Source organism: Lichenostomus cassidix, chromosome 3 (assembly GCF_008360975.1).
Source record: "Lichenostomus cassidix isolate B80296 chromosome 3, HeHo_3.0, whole genome shotgun sequence".
Taxonomy (NCBI): Eukaryota; Metazoa; Chordata; class Aves; order Passeriformes; family Meliphagidae; genus Lichenostomus; species Lichenostomus cassidix.
Genome location: NC_139483.1, coordinates 101079928 through 101099693, shown reverse-complemented (window position 1 = coordinate 101099693; position 19766 = coordinate 101079928). Strand labels below are relative to the sequence as shown.

The window sequence follows — 19766 nt, the reverse complement described above, 5'->3', positions numbered from 1 at the left end:
ATAAGCTTTGCTCCCAGCAGGTCCCCCAGACTTCTATGCTGAGGGAACTGAACTGACTCCCATGTTTCTTTGTATAAATGCATTATAACTAGGGATAAATTGACTTGCTGGATCTTACCAAAAAAGTAAAAGAGAATTTTCTCTTCTGTGTTAGTATGTGATGGTTTGCCTCCTTGTTAATATCCTTTCCTTAAACCAGCATTAAGGTTTTTACTAAAGTTTCTAGAGTGCCTTATTCACTTCAGTCCATTTTAATCAGGCTGGTGTTTAAGAAGTGATCACTTTCCTTTCTTTCTGACTTGGAAATTCTCCGAAGGACAAGAGTGGTTGCTCATAAATATGTTTCTTCACCCTGTGGTTAAGTCACAGTGTGGTGAAAAGTATCTTGATATTTAGTTATTTTCTAAACACGTTGTTCCTGTTCATTCCCCTCAGCTTTCCTATGGAAAACTCTGATATCAATTTTGGGATGTTTCTCTCCACTTTTAAAGGGATATTTTAAAGGCACAAAACCGGAAACTGGTAACTTCCCAGAGTAGTTTATCCCCTTTCCATGCCATGGCATTGGCTTTCCCACTCGATGGCATCTCCCTCAGTCCAAATGTGATACCTCAGTGAACTTGCCTTGCAGCCCATTCCATGCAGTTATCACTCACAAACAAGAAGTGCTTCCTGACATCTGTTTGTCATCTTTTTATGCCCATTTCATATCTGCTAATCACATTAACCTTGTGAATTACACTGACATATTTTTTTTACATCCTATTTGTTTTGTGTTTGATTTTGTTTTATACTGAAAGAAAATTAGATATCTGAGATAATTTTTTTAAAAGCTTAAGAAGCAGACTTCCAGAATGTTGTATGTATTTGATTAAAAATCTAATTCAGTCCTAGCTGCTAAAGTTGTGCTGAGGAGTAGCTATTCTGCATAAGTTGCAAAGGTTTTGTAATTTTATAATTCAGCTGAATAGGAGGTTCTCCTTGATAGTTGCTGGGTTTTTGTTTCCAAAATTTAGTTTATCTATATAAATGTAATTAGTGCTGGAATTCCAGAGTCTTTCAGACCTGTCATTTTTGTTGCTGTTCAGTCAAGAGGGAAGGGGACATGTTTTCTTACATCTTCACCCAGTAAGTGCTGTAAAAGACAATGGTGTTTAGAGCTGGTTTTTGCAGCCCTGTGGCACTGGAGGGTCAGAGGTTGTCTCTTACAGCATCACTGCTCTGTGGGTTTCTGGGAGGGTTTCTGGGTTCTCTGAGGTGCTGCCAGTCCTTTCCCTGTCCCGAGGTGTTCCTGTAACTGTAGTTCACTGTCCTGGTGTGCAGTAGTGAGAGAGCAATTGACCTTTGGCTCTGGGAGTAATGAAGAGTAGGAGACCTTGCAGGATTCCTCATTGCTTTTGAAGAAAGGGAAGTTATATTCTATTAAAGGCATTTTAGTAACTTTTCTGATTTTTACTCAGTAATAAAAATAGTTTCATTAATAACAATCCTTTTAAATAAATTTTAAAATCCACAGATTGCATCCTGTGTCTAAGTGTTGGGAAGGCTCTGGATCATCTTCAACAAGGTAAGAAGAGTCAACTCTGGTACTTTCAGCCTTGCACAGAACAGCTGTCTAGCAGATTTGAACATCATCAATGATAAATGAGCACTCAGCCCCCCTTGAATACATCCTTTATGTAGTTTTACTGTTGCACCTAACTGACGCTTTCAAAATGCTATCTGGGCATAATATTCTCGCCTTGAGGTTTTTATTTGTTTGCTTTTCTCATTACAGAACAACAATTGAGAATTCTTCTTCCCATGTACTTTTTTCATTTACTCCACTGTTTGTTTTGAGTCGTTTCACTGTTATTGTTCTGGTCTGTGTAAACCCTTGGGACAGAATTGGCTTAGGCAGAGAGTGGGATTTGTTCTCATCCCTTTTGAAGTCCTGTTTCTGTGATTTTTATGGGTCTTCTACTGCCATTTTTTTTTTCAAATCTTGACAGAGTTCCCATTAAACTCTTAGAAATATAAGTTGTAAATACCATGCATTGCTACGGAACTGGAGAGAATTTGCAGCCAGCAGCAAAATAAAGAAGTGCTAAAAAAAAAAAAAAGTTTTTCCCCTAGAGAAAGGGAGTTCCCTGACTTGACCAGCTACTAATTGGTACAAAGACTTGTTTACACAGAGGAGTTATTGCTAATTAGTTCCCTGTGTGGGTGTTCTACTTGGGAAATTAGTGTTACATTTTGATATAATTTAATCTGTTTTCGTAATGAATTGTTACAATTTGCAGTAAGGAATGTATTTTTAGGAAAAAAAACCAATCTGCCCTGCACCATCCCTGAGTTTCAAAAGATAATTCCTCTTTAGGCAGCAATCAAGCTTACTGTTTAGAAATTAAATGAATAAAAGTCTATAATTAGATTAAACTCAGGTTTTAGTCATATATTTATAAATATAGCTGCAGAAACACAACTGTGTGTTTTTCAAAGCCAAAACTTAATTAAGCTGATTTATGGACTGGATGACTTGACCCCTGAGGTTGTGAGGATAGTGAAACTGAATATTTAGGAAGAGTGTTTGTGGAGTTATATTAACGTTATTGAGGTTATGGTTGAAATGGAAGTTCACTTCCAAGCTTTTCTGCAGTAGATTTATTTTCCTTGCTACCTTCACCTTTATTCTGGGAGCAAGGTTGCATCTCTATAAATTATTTTATTTAGAGAGTTGAAAAAAGTAACATTGAAATAGCTGTCCATATAGAACCTTATGAAGGAGCTGGTCCCCTCGTTTTTGTAATAGCCTCCCCTGCCCCAACACTTGCAAAACGATCACTATTGGGCAGTTAAATTGCATTCTGTATTTCAGTAGTTTCAAAAGATTAGAAAATTAATTTCTGAGTTTAGAACTGCTTTAACTGGACTTCTTTTTCAATATAGTTTTAAATAAATATAACTTTTATAATAAATTGCTAAATGTTTTGGAAATGTATTCCCGTTTCTATGATTTCATTATTATATCTTTTAATTTTTAATATATTGCATACCATTACTAGTGAACATTATTTTCCTTTGGCTGTACCAGTCTTGGCAATAGCTCATTATGAGATCCAACTTAAATTGAATCTTTTCTGCAGAATTATGTGGGATAAAATTCAGCTTGAGCACCTGATCATTTCAACCCAGCTGCATTTTTTAATGGTATTATTACATAGATTTTTGGGTGTTACAAATTTCACTTTGAATAGAATAATTTTCATTTTTCATGGCAGTTTCTTTTTTAAACCAGAAAGTTTCATTGCAAAATTGAGATAGGGAAAAGCACAGTGATCCAAAGTGTAATCTTGAATGTTTTCCATGACAGACAGGCATTGAATGTTTAGCATCACCGCTTTGGATTTTTGGATGTGAACTGAAACCACTATATTTCTAGGTAAGACATAACCAAGTGTTTGTGTTAAGTACCCCCTTCCTTTTATATGTGAATTGCAAGAAAGCTAAAGGGTGCAGTCTGCTGGACTTTGCTTTGTGCAGTGTGTATGTATTTGTTGAATGAGTCCAATGTTATCTGAGATTTTAAATATTAATAATTAATTTGTCCTAAATTTCTATGTTCCCTGAGAGAAACCACATCAGCCACTCCATATGGTCAATATATGTACAGGACTGAACTTTGTGGTCGGGTGTATAGATCTTCTATTAGCTCATTGCCATCTAGAGGGAGAGGTGAGTGCTGTCAGCCCCTTCTCTTGCACCAACACCTTCACTCAGCAGGATATGCTGGTTCAGGGCATTTGCTGCTGAAGATCTGTGGGATTGCAAAGGCTTCCTAGAGGATTACTTCTCTGTCAGTTTAGATCCCTGCATCAGCTCACTGCAGATTCACACAAATACTGATGTCAACTCAAGGGAATCAGTGCCAGCTCCTGCAGCAACAAATTGTTTTATTGGCTTTAAACTTCTTATTTCTCTGTGCTCCAAGAAAAGTTTTGATACATGAGGATGACTATTAAGGGGTTGTGAACAGCTGCAGGCTTCCAACAGATGAGGAGGAAGCAGAGGGTGACAGAGTAGAACTAGAAGTTTTTGATCTGTAGATGTAATTAAAAGAAAATTTGTCACTGAAGATTACCACCTTCTTAGTGAAATACTAGAGGTAGTGCCAGTCTGGCTTCCTGTGTTTTTACATAGATTAGAGGGACCAGAAGGGAGATCTCTGTCACACTTCACACACAGAGCTGTGGTCAGCACTGTGCCGAGGCTGCTGGGCTGAGAGTCACAGACATCAGTTCTGGTTTTGGTTTTTGGTTGTGACCCAAACAGTGCTGTTTGCCAGCCCTTCCTGGACTCCTGGGAAATGTGAAGCAGACAGGACATTTGACCTGGAGTGCCTGCAGCATGTAACAGCTGAAATCTGACAGGCAATAGTATCTTAACTCTATAGTGGGTAGTAGGCTGTGTGAGATGATAGCTGTGATCCAGTGGTTTCTTGGAGAGATGGAAGCCTTTGAGTATGGAAAGGATTCTTTAAGCAAACCCTGCTTGAATAACAATGAATGCTGTCATTAATTCAGCTTGCTGTGAGAGGCATCCAGCAAGTGATGCTGTGGACAAAAGACCACAAAAACTTGCATTTTTTTCCGAAAATAAGCCCAACATGGCAGCAGCCTGACTGGGTTTCTATCAAAGCTGGTTCACAGTATCCAGGTGAAGCCAGGGCAGTCTGGCAAAATAAAGGTATTTGCTGGTCGTGTGGAGGTTTGATCAAAAGAAATAAAGCCACTTGCAGAGGTGGAAGGTCACAAAGGATGTGGACGTGGAACCAGTGTAGCTGAAAGACAGCAATACTCCTGTTTCAAATCTTTGAATGGGTGAACAAGCCCAGGTCCAGGGCAGGAGGTGACTGGGAAGGGTGGTAGGAGAGATTTAAGATGAAAGGCTGCAGTCAGAGCTTTGACAATTTCTGCAGTGTGGAAAATTATTCCCTATGTTTTAAACTACTGATAAGAACTTGTAAGGACTGGATACCCAACCAGCAAAACTATTTTGCATATTTTATTTTTAGGTTCTATTTTATCCTTTAAAAGGGCTTTCAACCTTCTATTTTGTTACAGTCATATGGAATTTGAAATAGGAATTATGTATATGACATACCTATTAAATTTTATAATAGCATTTCAATTAAAATTAATGGCCCAGGATGATCCTTCTGAGCCAGAGAGGAGAGAATCTCAAAAATGAGTGCTCAGCATGGACTTAGCACTCCAGTGGGGGAAACTGAGATGAATTGAAGGGAGATCTTAGAGACAGGACAAGTAGAATGAAAAGGAAGAATAAAAGGAAAAATGGTAGGAGTGGAGATGAATACTCTTGACGTGTCAGAAGAAACAGGAAAGGAGGAGAAAAAAAGGGGAGTGAAATGAGGAAATAAAGATTTGTTAAATTATGGATTATTTAATATATATTCCATAGAAAGTTCATATGACTACAGTGTGGATCACTATTTTTGTTAAGTTTGTTGGTTGGAAATAATAAACTGGTAGGAATTACACCTGGTAAGAAAATTAGTGGTTTTTTTACCTGGTATGTTTTTGAAGTCTTAACTGTTTGCTATTAGAGATCTTTTACAGTTAAGACTTTTTTTTTTAAATGAAATCCGTAAATATGGCTTTACTGACCTTGAGGATAGATTTTTTTCAGAAGGACAAAATACAAGCTGTAGAAGCATCTGAAGATATTTTTTTGTAAAAGGAAGGGTTCTGAAAATCGAATCTTAGTATAAAAGTGACAAGCCAATAAAAAATTTTAAATACTAATGCAGCAGAAGCAATTCTTTGTATTCTTAGCTGTGAGCTGTTTGAGCTGTGCTGGGAATTTTACATGATAAGGTTTTCATTTCTGTCAGTGCAAAGAGAAAGATTGAATCTTGTAGACCATGTTTAAAATGACCAATATCCCTTACAACTTTTGAAAAATGTGACTCGACTTACTGCTTTAGTTGTTCAGAGTTTGAATGTTCTCATCAGATTAAATAATTGTATAACTGTTTTCAGAAGTGTCTGGTGTGTACATGTATATGATGATCTATTACTGTTGTTTTTTTAATGACCTTGGGAGGAGGAGAATATGGGATGGGAAGAGAGTAAATTAGTTTTCATTTTCAATTTCATTTTTTCTAAGAATACATTGGGAAATTTCTTAATTAAATAATATCATAATAGACATAAGTTGGAAGATGAACTATGATGATTATATTCAGCTCTTCGGATGGTAAGTATATGCTTAAAATAGTAACTGCTTGACAAGAATTAGGCATCATTTTTCTACCAAAAGTAGTGTGAACTGGTAAGATGAAGTTAGCAATGCAGGAAGACCAAGATCAAACATTTAACCTAATCCAGACAATTAAGTTGGATGCCTGAAGTAAGCTTCACATACTGTTTAAGGATTGATGCTTAAGTGCCAGAATTAATATCTGAAGCTGAATCTCTGGAGTGAATTTGTACTTCACACGCAAATGTGTCCTTAGTTTACCTTAGGCCATGATAATTTACTAACATCTCAGCTGCCTTGATAAAATGAGGAGCACTGTGGTTGTAGAACTTCAGCATGCATTTCAGACAATTTTTTAGAAAGTAATTAAAAGTTTATAAGCAAGATGATAACATCTCATGTCTGTTGCTGTGCAGTTTTTGAGACTTTTTAAAAATCTCACAGAGTATCTTGTACGGGCATGTTCTGTATGGTTATGAGGAGTGCTATGTAATGAAGTTTTCAACACAGATCACTAGCTAATTCTTTGCCAGGTATTTTGTAGATATAACGTATAAGTGTGTTTCAGGGAGAACTGTGAAGGAAAGTACTGTGGTAACTGTAGGGGGTTGCCTTGTATTGTTGGCCAGATGTGTTTTCCCAAGAGCTGGACATACTCTCAATCTGGAATTCAACTTTATGCCAGATTTTGGTCTGTAGTGCTAGACTGTGACTCAGTCATAGTCTAAAATTAAAATGCTTTTCCTGAGTTTTACATCCTCAGAGAAGGATGGTTTTCCAGCAGGTGTTAAGTGATGAGGTTTCTGCTAATTGACAGCACTGAAACTTCATGAAATTTTTGAAATTAAGGGTAAATTTTTTCAAAAGTAGCAAAAGACTGAAACTCACTGACTTCTTCTGAAACAAAGGCTCTAATTTTTCACCAACAGGGAAAAATAAGGCCTTGTATTATCTCTTTTTTAACAAAAAAAACCTCTTGCAAATAAGTTCTTTCATTAAAAAGATGGAAGCCCTTTTTTTTTGCAATGTTCACCTTCATTAACACAACTTGCTGACTTCCTTCCTCAGCTGCAGTTCTTCCTACACTCAGGGGTCAGAAAAGAGCAAGATCAACAAGCCACACATCTGGCTGTCTCTCTTTCCAACTGGAACAAAGAAACAATTTTTAATGGCTTTTTGAGTTAATTGTAAACAATTTGGGTTTGGAGTCGCTGACTTGCAGCAAATGTTTGTCATAGGCGGATGTAGGGAGAAATTACTATGTCCTAATGCAATTCCTCTGTGGCCGGCGAGGGAAAAAAAATCACTTAAAAAAAAGAAAAGGAATGTCTTGCTCATTGTAGCATTGAAGTATGCTGAGAATTTTGAGTGCATATATAGGACATTTCACAAGCTTAAAATATATGCTTTGATGAGGCAGATAGACAGAAGTGCTTGCTCATTTAATTTTTCTGTAATCTTATATACAATAATACTGATTTTTCCACCTCGCTTCATTTTCAGGAGCTGTTTATGTATGCACAAACTGACAGTGCTAAAAGACTAGGGACAAACAATAGGAACAGGGAAAACTATTTAAAAATGAGAGTCCTGTTCTAATACTTTTTTCTGGTATTTATATTGTTCCTAAACACATTTTTCTAGTAAACAATTGTCAAAAACCTGTATTTATAGTCATTAATCCTTAATTAATATTTTGAAAACAAACAAATCCTTAAATAATTAATGAAGTGTAGTAGTTTTCTTACTTTCCCTATTGTTGTAATCTTTAATACTTTCTAGAATCAAGTAGCATCAGTATATCTGAATTATTAGAATTATCTTTTTTTCTTAAGTGTTTTATCTAAAGTAAACATCTGGTGTGACTTTTATACTTCTGCGCTTCACAACAGGAAATACTAGACTTGTTGATTTACAGCACTTCTGAAACCCCAGCTACTTTTAAAATACCTTGCTGTAGTTTTACGTGTCTTAATTTGAACTCACATTGCTCCCATATTTTGCTTTGTTGCTTTGTTTAAATAGGTTTGTTATGATGGTTTTATTTCTGATCTGACCATCCTGCTAAATATTTGCAAATGTCTTGATCTGAAAAGTAAATTGCAAATGCTGTTTGGAACGATGCCAAAGCTTATGACAAAATTGAATAAAATTAATCCTTCAAAGAAAATGTTTTTTATCAATTTGTTTGTAGGAGGTAAACTGTTCTGTATTGTGATTATTTTTTGTCTAAATTAGGTGTTTGGGTTGATAATGCCACTTAGTGGATATCTGCCTTAACTGCAGCCTTTTCCAAAGCTAAATCAGGTGCCAGACAGTTCGCTTGATTTGTACATTGGAGTTTTCCTCCTGGCTAGAATATGTTGACCATAGCACATTTTCAAGAAACTTTTAATTATCAGGTAAATTTCAGGAAGTTTCTTATAGCTAGTTCAGTTTCTGAATTAAATGTATTAAAATGTAGGAATTATTTATTACAGAATTTTAAACTTGGAGAAGAATAAAGATCTTATTTGCATATTTAATTTGCATTAAAACATCAAACATTAAACAACAATCTTGGTCACTTTGCACTGATACTTTAGGTTAACTAAATATTAATTGATAGTAAGGCAATAATTTTGGTGGTTTAGGCAATACTTCGTTTTAACCCTAATGGTTGGAAGATTGGTGGCTGGGCAAACACTGACCTAGAACAAGCTGATAGTTCAAGAACTGAATTAAGAATTCAAAGTATTGAGTGCCTTACTGAAAGCAGAGAGTGCCTTTTGTTGGGTGTATCCAAAACAGTAGTGTAGGTCTGGGATAGTCCCTGCTGTAGTTGGACTTTTTCAGACTTGAAATAACTGGTTTAGAGCAGAGTGTGCTATTAATGCCAGGGTTTGATCACTTCAGAGTTGGACTCGATGATCCCTGTGGGTCCCTTCCAACTCTGAATATTCTGTGCCTCTGTAATTCTCCTTTGCAAGATGAGGAAGGTGAGATAGACACCAAATGTCTGTTCTACCACCATCATTGAAAGTTATCATTTCCTGAATATATTTTTTAAATAAAGGCTCTTACTAATTAGTTTAGATGGTGGTATTAATAACTTGGTGTATTTGATACAACATTTAAATACATTAAAAATCCAACTTTTATGTGATATTTATATATTTTTTTTACCTCAGTAAATTTCCATTACTTGCCATCAACCCTGATAATCTTCAATCATGAAGTATTTTTTATCTAATTTCTTAGGCTTTTCTGAAGTTTTCATTTATGCTGTTTTTATTAGTAAATAAAAACAGTTGAATAATTTGTAACTGAACTAGTGATTGGCTCAGAGGAGAATGAACCAAAAATCAGTTTCCAGACTTGTTTCAGTGCTATATTACAGGCTGGTTAAATTAACAATGAAGACTGAAAGACAATACAAAGACTTTGGTTGGCTTGAGTAACAATATTTTTCAGAAAATTTATTGTCTTCTATTTGTTTACAATAAATTAGGATTAATTGCAGAGGTTTATCTGCCTTCTGCCATCCTCCAGAGAGCTCACATCATCTTAACTCATGAGCTAAGAGGAGCCTGAGCTGTAGGACTTGTTAGTGCAGCTGCAGTGACCCAGGTGTTCCTTGTGCCCATAGATGGCTTTCAGTCACCAAACAGAATGCTTTGGTTAAGTAAATGAGTTTAATCTTTTGGTGTTGGTACAGTTTTAATCTCGATGTATCTAACTTTTTTTTTGGTAGTTAGCAACCAGTTCTCAGTTTTTGGTTAAACAAGCTCATTTGCAACTCCTTGTGTACATGCACATGGTATGTGTTTGTGTGTGTAGTTTTTACAAAATTGACATTTTTCAACAAATTTTTAAACTGTTTTTACACTTCCTCTTTAAATAGTTGTTTATCATTTGAAATTTTCTCAGGAACTAGTGAATGTTGTCTTTTCAAGGATGTATTTCTTTCAGATGTGACTTCTGTCACCTTTAGGTGTGAATGGCAAATTAGTTACAAGTGAAAATGAAACAAGGTTATGCAGAGGTAAAATTTTAAATTTTGTTTTACATCTAAATATAGTATAGTTTCTATAGTTCCTAGTTCTAAAAGGCATGATTAACCCATGTATTTGGCTTTTAGTCAGACTACAAAACCATTTCTTCTTTCTCAACTTCTAGGCTGCTTCTTAACTTCTTTCTCAACTTCTAGGCTGCTTCTTAACTTCAAAAGAAATAATGTTAATCCAAGCTGCTTGAAAATCTGTGAATAAAAGCAGTGTTTCTGTACAGAGGGAGAAGACAGGAGTGGTGCCAGAGCTGATGTGGCACATGGCAGATGCCAGGCAAGGATGTCCTGCTGAGAACCCTCACCAGCCACGGATCTCACTGTGCCAGTCCTGGGCAGAACCCATGTGCTGTTCTACCTTTGAGTGGAAATCACACTGCTGATCATTTTAGATGCAGTCACAGGTATTTTTAGATGCAGTCACAGTTACTTTCAAGCTAAATTCTGAGTTTCAGCAAGAAGAAAGGCAAAGCAATATAATCTGTTTTTTCATATTGGTGTTAGTTCTGAAATGTGGTGATGAAAATGTCGTCTGGATGAGTTTGGGTTTTGTTTGAGTTGTAAGAGTAGAGGAGAAGGTGATGCAGTGGTGAAGGAGCTGGAGCTGTGCAGGAATCCAGGCTGACCCTGCAGAGGGAGAGTGGCACTGCTGGGCTGATCCCAGCTGCTCTGAGGCTCCATGACCTTCACTCCTGAGGAGGGAAGGTGGGCTGTGGAAATGCTCAGGGAACTGGAGCACCTCTTTTGTCGGGAAAGGCTGAGAGAGCTGGGCCTGTTTAGCCTGGAGAGGACAAAACTGGGAGGAGACCTGGGCTCTGCTCGGTGCTGCCCAGCAACAGGACAGGAGGCAGAAATGGATGCACAGGAAGTTCCATCTGAACATGAGGAAAAACTTCCTTGTGCGAGTGCCTGGGCACTGAAACAGACTGCCCAGAGGGGTGTGAGTTGCCATGGAGGGCTGTAGGTTGCCCTGAGGGGCCGTAGGTTGCCCAGGAAGGGCTGTGGGTTGCCCAGAGGGGCTGTGGGTTGCCCAGGAAGAGCTGTAGGTTGCCCAGGAAGGGCTGTAGGTTGCCCAGGGGGCTGTGGGTTGCCCAAGAAGAGCTGTGGGTTGCCCAGGGGTCTGTGTGTTACCCAGGAAGAGCTGTAGGTTGCCCAGGGGGCTGTGGGTTGCCCGGAGGGGCTGTAGGTTGCCCAGGAAGAGCTGTGGGTTGCCCAGGGGGCTGTGGGTTGCCCGGGAAGAGCTGTAGGTTGCCCGGAGGCTGTGGTGTTGCTCTCCCTCGCTGGAGCTGTTGCAAGGCCCGGGGCTGTGCGCTGGCGGCCGTTGGGCAGCAGGGGGCGCTCCCGCGCCGTCCCGTCCCCGCGCTCCGCTTTCCCTGGATCACGGATCACGGATCATGGATAATGAGCCTCTGCAGGCTTCAGCATCCCCAGGCAGGGAGCAAACCGGCATAAGTGGGCCCGGGACCGACCACCATCCACGCTGGTCACCCAGCAAAAAGTACATACATACAGGAAAGTGGGAACAGTATAAAGTCACTACCGTGCATCAATTTTATTGTCTTAATAAAACGTTATTGTGCTAATTCCATTACTATACTAGGGATAGCTTGCAGGAGTGGTTAGAATTAATTACTGCAGAGCCTGCCAGGGTCAGTACATGCTTTCAATTTTCACTTACACTTAAAAGAAATCTAATTTTTAATTAAAAGGATGGTTTTTATTCTGCACCATCTATAGTAGTCCTTCCCTGTTCATCATCTTAGGCAAATAGCAGACTTGTTAATATACCCGAAAAATTGCAGTGGTTTTAGCAGCTCATGTTGAGGCACAAGGCTTGTTTGGCAGTCAGTGCAAGTAAAACACTTTTTTGAAAATAGATTTACTAGGGAATGTGCTTCTTAAAGTATTAGGCACAATGCAAAATTAAGAATCTCTTTGTGTTTGCATCATTAAGAGGGTTAATGTGCTTGTCTATTAACACAATTTTCAAGGCAGGCTCTTCTGCAGAAAAATACTATGCACCCATTCTGCCCTGTATGTCTTAATGAATTGAGTATTTAATTTGAATGTGCACTAACAAAATAATATCAGAAGGATTAAAAAAATTACACAAAGTTGTTTAAGAAAAAAAAAAGGGAGGAGTTTTATTGAAATTTATACTTTTCAGTAACTCCTGTATACTTACAGGTTACGCAAGTGTTTTGGAGAAAACCTGTTACTGTTCTATATTCAGTCCCCTCATCCCTTAACTTGACTGTGAGAGCAGCCATTGAAAAATTCCAGAGTTTAGCAACATTCTAACCTCCCTTATGTTTAATTTATAGTCCAGTATAATGATTGAATATTTTTCCTCAGTCTTTCTACTTACCAGTCTATCTGCATTTGTGGGATTGATTTGGTTTTTTCCTTGAGTGGAATAATTTACGTTTGTATTTATGGAATGTCTTCTGGATTGTATCTCCAGTTTATTAAAGTATTTTGAATTATGATCCTATTTTTCAGAATATTTTAATTCCCTTCTAGCTTAGTGCATATTTTTAAAGGGTATTTTCTTCTTCTCTGCCTGTCATTAATTAAAAGTATTGAACAAAACCAGATCTATACAACAGATATTATTTAAAAATACCATAGTCTTTTTTTTCGCCAGTAAACTACTAACAGCTACTTTTTCAGATTTTCAGTGTTTTAGCAAATTTATGGTAGTAAATAACAAAATTTTATCTTTCTTCATCTCTAATGCTTTGTCAAAGGTCCTGCTATATATTTCTTCAGTACTGCCCTATGCCTATACTGGTTCATTGATGTCTGAGCCTCCCATTTTTGTCTCTTTTCTTTATCAGAATAACTTGTGTGTTGTCTTAACTGCTGAGTTTCCTGCACTCCCTTATCCCATAAAGCAACTTGCCAAGTGAGCTGTCCTTCCAGGTACCTGAGATTACTGAAACTGCTTTTGTGAAATCAGTTTAATTTGCTGTTTTCTCTGTGTTTAGTAACATCCTCTCTTTTTAAATTCTCCTGTATTTCCATCCTTTTATTCAGTTAATTCTCCCCATAACTACCATAAAAGTCAAAACCAGCCTCTAGAAAGGACATTTATTACTCCAGAAGCCTGAACAGATACATGGTTAGTTATTCCTCCTGAAACTTCTTGCCCCATTCTGTTACTCATACACCTCCATACTTCAGCAGAACTTCCTAAACACTTTCCTGGGTTAGGTCATCTCTCAAGTTGCTGTTTTGGGATGACACCTGTTATTTCTTCCTTTACTCTCACCCAGACACACATAGAAGTTTTTCTTTTACCTTTTTCTGAAATTCTAAATACATTTAAAAAATATATACTATCTTTCAGTTTATTTGGAGTGGTTTTTGATTCTCTTTTTCCTAGTGGAACTCTTGCTATTTCTTGCTATTTCCATCAGCAGCTGTGTAACAGCCTTGTAACAGGGCAGCAAGTTTCCTTATTTTTGTAATGAGAAATGAAATAAACCACTATGACACACATGGAAGTATTTTAAACTAAAAGCAGCAAATCTCTAGAAAGATCCACATTTCATCTTTAATTTCTCAAATCTTGAGCTATTGGTAAATATTGTCAGCTATAGCTATCTTAATTCCACTAATGTCAATATCTTTGATTGAATTAATTGTCTGCTTAGTATTTTAAGATGTTCTTTAACTTCTCTCCCATTTTCTAAGAAACAGTATTTGCATAGACTACTTCAGATCCATATTTTATAGATTGTTACCCTCTCAATCAGAAATACAAAATGGTAAAATGCATTGTGTCCCACATACTGACACATTCAGAACAGATCACTAGGAAATACGCACTAAGAAATTCAGTCCCTGTAGGATTTATGTTTGACTTACTGAGATTAGATGTACTGTTTTGGCATTTATGTACTAAAATGAGAAGTAAAATAGAAAGAGTAGAAAGCTAGCATGCAAAGACTTACTTTTGTTATCAACTGGAATAAGAAATAATTGGAAAATATAATCACTCTGAGGAAAGTTTTTACCATAGTTGCCCAGAGAACTAGAATATGATGTTTTTTGTCTTGTTTTTCAGATACTTGCATTGGATTTTCTATGAGTATAATAAAAATACTCTGTGTGGCATAGTGAGAAGGCTGAATAATCAGTTATTTACAGGCAGAAAGGACCAGGAACATTTTTTTTTTTGTTGTTTCTGATGTTTCACCCAAGAGTCCTGTTTCTGATTCTGGTTTTTATCTGATTTAGCATAGATTTTTCACTCATTATATTCACAAATGCTGAAACCAGATGCCTTCACAAATGTTCAGATCATTAGATTTCCAAAACTGTGTGTGTTCTAAGATGTCTTATTTCCTTTCTTACTATGATTTTGGTGAGAGATGATGAGGACAAGAAAACTTTGAAGAGGAAGATGTTGGTGTGGCTCTCTTTCTCTTACAAGAGTTTGGAGGAACCAAGTCAAACTCCACTTGGAACAGTGGCTTTATTTTGAAGGAAGAAACACTCAAAGTAGCCAAACCTGTCCTGTCTCTTTTAAAGGTGTCTCTCTGCTGTGAATCAGTTTGGTAAGCTTTGTTATCCTGCTTTGCTTACCTGACTGCACCAATTGGCAGAGGTTCCATTTATTGTGTATAGAGAGATTGTGCCCCTGGTTTGTGTAAAGTATTTGTGCAGACAACACCATATTCAGACTAGGTCACTGTAGTTACTCTGTGCTCAGGCAGAAGGATCAAAGTGCAACAGTGCTTTCTTAAATTCAGATATAATTTTAATCTAATTACTTAATTGGATTCCATTCTGCATTTTTGTTGGTGTGTTTTGTTTGTCTGGTTTGTGTTTTCTTTTGTTGTTTATTATGACCTCTGAATCAAAATCCAGGTATTTTGGTTGCCTGGTTTTCATTCTTTCATGATGGCTACTCTGACATTATATACTTTGAAAATATATAGGAGTTCTGTTCAAAGTAAATTCAGGTGTGAGGGTTGGCGTATAGAAAAATCCCTCCGCTGGATAAGTTGTAGGTTCATCTGAGGTAATTTTTTCTTTCTTTACCTTTTAATTTTAGCGAAACCACAAGCCAAGCTCTGTAATCCTTGGGGCTACAGGTACTAATGTTGGCCAACTTTTTAAACATTTTGTGATTAGTGAAAAACATATTTGTCATTACAAACCATTTATTAATTCCCTTTGACTTGCCTCACCTTTTTTTCTGTAGGTTTTAATTGTGTCCTGCATTCTGCATATCAGTTAACAGCAAAAGCTCTTGGCTGGAAGTGTTGCTTAACTAGGAATTTTAATAAAATGGTTGTTCAAAGAAGAAATGACTCTTTTATCTTGAGTTATTTCACCTTGAGCAACTTTCTTTTCTTATTCCAGTTTTCACTTCTTTATAGCTATTTTCTGGCTTTGAGTTTTGTTGGGGTTTCTTTTTGTCTGTTAATACTTCACCTGCCTAAGGAATGCACGGCACTGATTTTTCTTTGCTTGCATGCAGGTTGCCACTCGGTACACTTTATGCATGTTATTCGTATTATGAAAACCTTATAAATACAGTGTTTAGAGGCCAGCACTGGGGGTCATTTGTTTTTTTCTGAAAAATGAGTATAGCTTGCTTTCTGAAAAGAATTTGGTTATGTTCTTCTCTTGTCTCTGTCTTTCTAGAGAATACTGTACATACTTCATTATCAAATGTCTTTGGGGGTTTTGTGCAATTAGCACCTCAAACACAAATGTATGACTATTGTTACATTTTTCTTAGTATAACAATACAGTTTTTAACTTATTTCTAGAATAAAGTCTGTAGGGGAATACCATTTTTGAAAACTAACTGTATTTGCACAACTGAGACTATTAAATATTAGTTGTTGCATTTTTCTTCATCAATGCAACTACAGTTTATAAGATTTAACACTTAGCAGTAAAACAACTGAAGATAATAATAATGCCATATCCATGCAAATACTCTCAACTATAAGAAAACTGAAGAGATGATTAAAAAGATACCTATTGTGGAATTTGATGGGAATAAATAATAGAATCATAGAATCATTTAGGTTGGAAAAGATCTCCAAGTTCATTGAGTGCAGCTGGTGACCTGATCCTACCGAATCTACCTTGTCCCTAAGCACGACACCTACAAGTTTTTTAAATACCTCCAGGGATGGTGACTCACCCACTTCCATGGGCAGCACGTGCCAGTGCTTGAGAGCCCTCTCAGAGAAGAAATTTTTCCTAATATCCATTCTAAATGCCCCTGGTGCAGCTTGAGACCATTTCCTCTTGTCTTACTGCTCATTACCACTTCCCTGGTCCTGCTGGCCGCTCTATTGCTGATACAGCCAGGATGCCACTGGCTTTCTTGGCCACCTGGGCACTCCTGGCTCATGTTCAGCTGCTCTTGACCAACACCTCCAGATCCTTTTGCTCTTGGCCACTTTCCAGCCACTCTTCCCCAGCCTGTAGCACTGCAGGGGTTGTTGTGACTCAAGTACAAGAGTCAGCACCTGGCCGTGTTGAACCTTCCAAAACTGGCCTCAGCCCATTGATCCACCTGTCCAGATCCCTCTGCAGAGCCTTTCTGCCCTCCAGCAGATCAACACTCCCACCTGGCTTGGTGTCATCTGTGAACTGACTGAGAGTGCAATCCAATCACAGAATCATTTAGGTTGGAAATGTGCTCCAAGATTATCGAGTCCAACCTTTGATTGACTTTGATCATGCCAACTAGAGCATGGCACTAAGTGCCATGTCCAGTTGTTTCTTGAACACTTCAGGACTCCACCACCTCCCTGGCCAGTCTGTTCCTGTGTTTAACCACTCTTTCCATGAAGAAATCCTTCCTGGTGTCCAACCTGAACCCCCCCTGGAGCAGCTTGAGGCCATGTCCTCTCACCCTATCACCAGTTGCCTGGGAGAAGAGACCAAGTCCCATGTGGCAACACCCTCCTTTCAGGCAGCTGTAGAGAGTGATAAGGTCTCCCCTGATCCTCCTTTTCTCCAGGCTAAACACCACCAGCTCCCTCAGCTGCTCCTCAAAGGACTTGTGTTCCAGACCCTTCCCAGCTCCATTGCCCTTCTCTGGACATCTCTCAATATCCTTCCTGAAGTGAGTGGCTCAGAACTGGACGTAGCACTTGAGGTGCGACCTCACCACTGCAAATCCCCTTGTCCAGATCACTGGTAAATATATTAAATGGGACTGGCTCCAGTACTGTGCCCTGGAAGCACCACTGGTGTCCAGCCACCATCTGGATCTAACTCCACTCACCACTCTCTGGTCTAGCCAGTTTTTTTTCCCAGTGCACCTGGTCCAGGCCAAGAGCAGCCAGTTTCTCCAAGATAATTTTTTGAATCTTGCACTTCTGCTGTTTCCTTCCAAGCACCACAACAAACTGAGTGAATATCACAGTGATTTGGAATCATGCTTTGGTCTGAGAGATCTTGTGTTTGTTTAGATGCTGGTACATTTTTGAAACCACAATCAATCATTCAGGCAGTAAGGTCGGTTCCAGTGCTTTAAGCTGATGTGCTTAGTACATTTCCCTTAGACTGCGGACTGAATGCCTCCTGTCTCTCCCCAGGTAGTTGTGCCCCTAGAAGTTATAATTCTCTTATAATCCGTTGCCACTCCTGAGCTGTTTCTGCTGAAACTCCCAATGGAGCTGCTCATGAGAACGCACAGCCCTGCTTTCGTTAGGATGATCTAAATGAGGTTAAGCAGTAGGTATTTGCTGATCCAGCTCATTCTGACAAAAGCCTTTTAGACCACGTTTATGTGAGCAGGCAGATTTAGGAAATATTATCTGGCAAAGGAGCGCTGATGAGATGCAAAGGCTTGAGCTGGTGAATATGTCCTTTTTCACTAACAAAAGGTTTAAAAGGTTTGTCTCTCTGTAACATCTTCAGTGTACTGCAATGCTGCTGATGGTGTTGAACTGATAGTTCTGTAAGAAAAGAAAATCAGTACTTCTCTAGCAATTTGTATAGTACTGTAGCTGTCACTTGGAAGTGGTGCAAAACTTCACACTTGAAAATTGTGTAGCTGTTAAAACTGCAAACAAAGATTTTAAAGAATTGAATAACATAATATTTAGCTTTGGACATTTAGTGTTCAGTTAATAATACCCATTTTGTTAAATTTTCAAAAGTGGATTTAAGGATATAATAAATATATTTCAGTATGCTTTCAGTATATGTATGTAAAATCCATGGCAGATTTGTAGGGTTGAATTCTGATTTGTTCGGGAGTGGGTAATATATATCACAATCCAAATGTAAACTGATTGCTTTAGTGGGGTAGAAGGAATTTGTTTTCTATACGAGGTAATTCCTCTAGAATGCTGAAACGGATTCAGTGAAGTTTTAGGAACACAGTTATATGTTGGAGAACCAGCACATATTTAGTGATATTTTGTTCAAAGCTCAAATTTTGAAACATGCTACTGTGGATAATGGTAAATAAAATGCTAAATGTACTTTCCTGTTCATTGCTACATTATGGTTTATGTCTAAGTGCTACTAATAAAACATTGAGCATCAAAAATCAAGCAATGAGCTTTAAAATGTCACCGGTAGCTTAAAAACTATTTTCTATATGCTTTTGTAATATCTTAGGGTAAGCTTTAATGATTTGGAAAACAATAGAGAAAAATAAAATGCAAATGTCATTGTCAACAGGTCATAATTTTAAAGCATAGTTAAAAGTTGGAATTTTAAGGGATTTACACACTAAAGAGAAGCTGCTAGCATTTAGTGGTGCAGCATCAGCAATATTTTTATATATGCATTGAGTCTCATTTCAACATTTAAACTGATTTTACAGTAAGTAAAATAAAATGCTTTCCAGTTTAATGAAATAGAATTTTATGCTCTTACATTAAACCTTTATGATTTGCTTCTGTACATCAGCTGTTACTTGCATTTTTCTTGCAACCACAGTGTCTATATTGACCTTCTCAGAATGTGTGCCATTAGTTACTTTGAAATCTCATTAAAATTATCCTGGAGGTGACTTTCAGTTTCTGAGGTTTGGAATATGTTATTAGAGTTTTTAAGGAAAGACAGTTTAGAAGAGCCAACTACTGGGAAGCAGCAAGCTATGCAGAGTAAAATAATTCAGTTTGAAGCAAAGATTTGTGTTTATTACCTCTTCCTTTAAGGTGAAGGTTGGCCTTTTAATTCAGAATTAAGTACTTAGTGTTGACTGATGAGTTACATTTGAAAGTGAAAGTTTCTTAGAACCTGATGTTGCTGTTAGTTTTGGTTTTTAGGAAACCATAAAGAAATTATATAAAATCATAAATAAAGAAAACATGTATAGCAGCTGCCTGAACCATATTTTCTGGTTGTTGATGTTGAATGTGCCTATTTTTGGGGTTGGTGCACTTTGACAATAGGTGGTGTCAAACCAGAGTCTTTGGGATCATTGGAAAGTGCCACCTGCATGAACATGTGTGTGTAA

The 19766-nt window shown here is 37.7% G+C and overlaps 1 protein-coding gene across 11 annotated transcripts in view; it reads left to right on the top strand.

Annotated features, from left to right (window-relative positions):
• The window catches only part of CYRIA (CYFIP related Rac1 interactor A), a 53332-nt gene that overhangs the window by 14489 nt on the left and 19077 nt on the right, over positions 1-19766 (top strand). For 6 of the 11 annotated variants that reach the window (XR_014851115.1, XM_085056890.1, XM_085056894.1 and 3 more), the window contains exons 2-3: positions 1517-1567; positions 3353-3421. The exons of 2 other annotated variants lie outside the window; for them this stretch is intronic. The gene's annotated coding sequence lies outside the window, so the exon portion shown is untranslated. The remainder of the gene's footprint in view (positions 1-1516; positions 1568-3352; positions 3422-19766) is intronic. 3 more of the 11 variants (XM_085056892.1, XM_085056891.1, XM_085056896.1) reach the window with 1 other exon arrangement.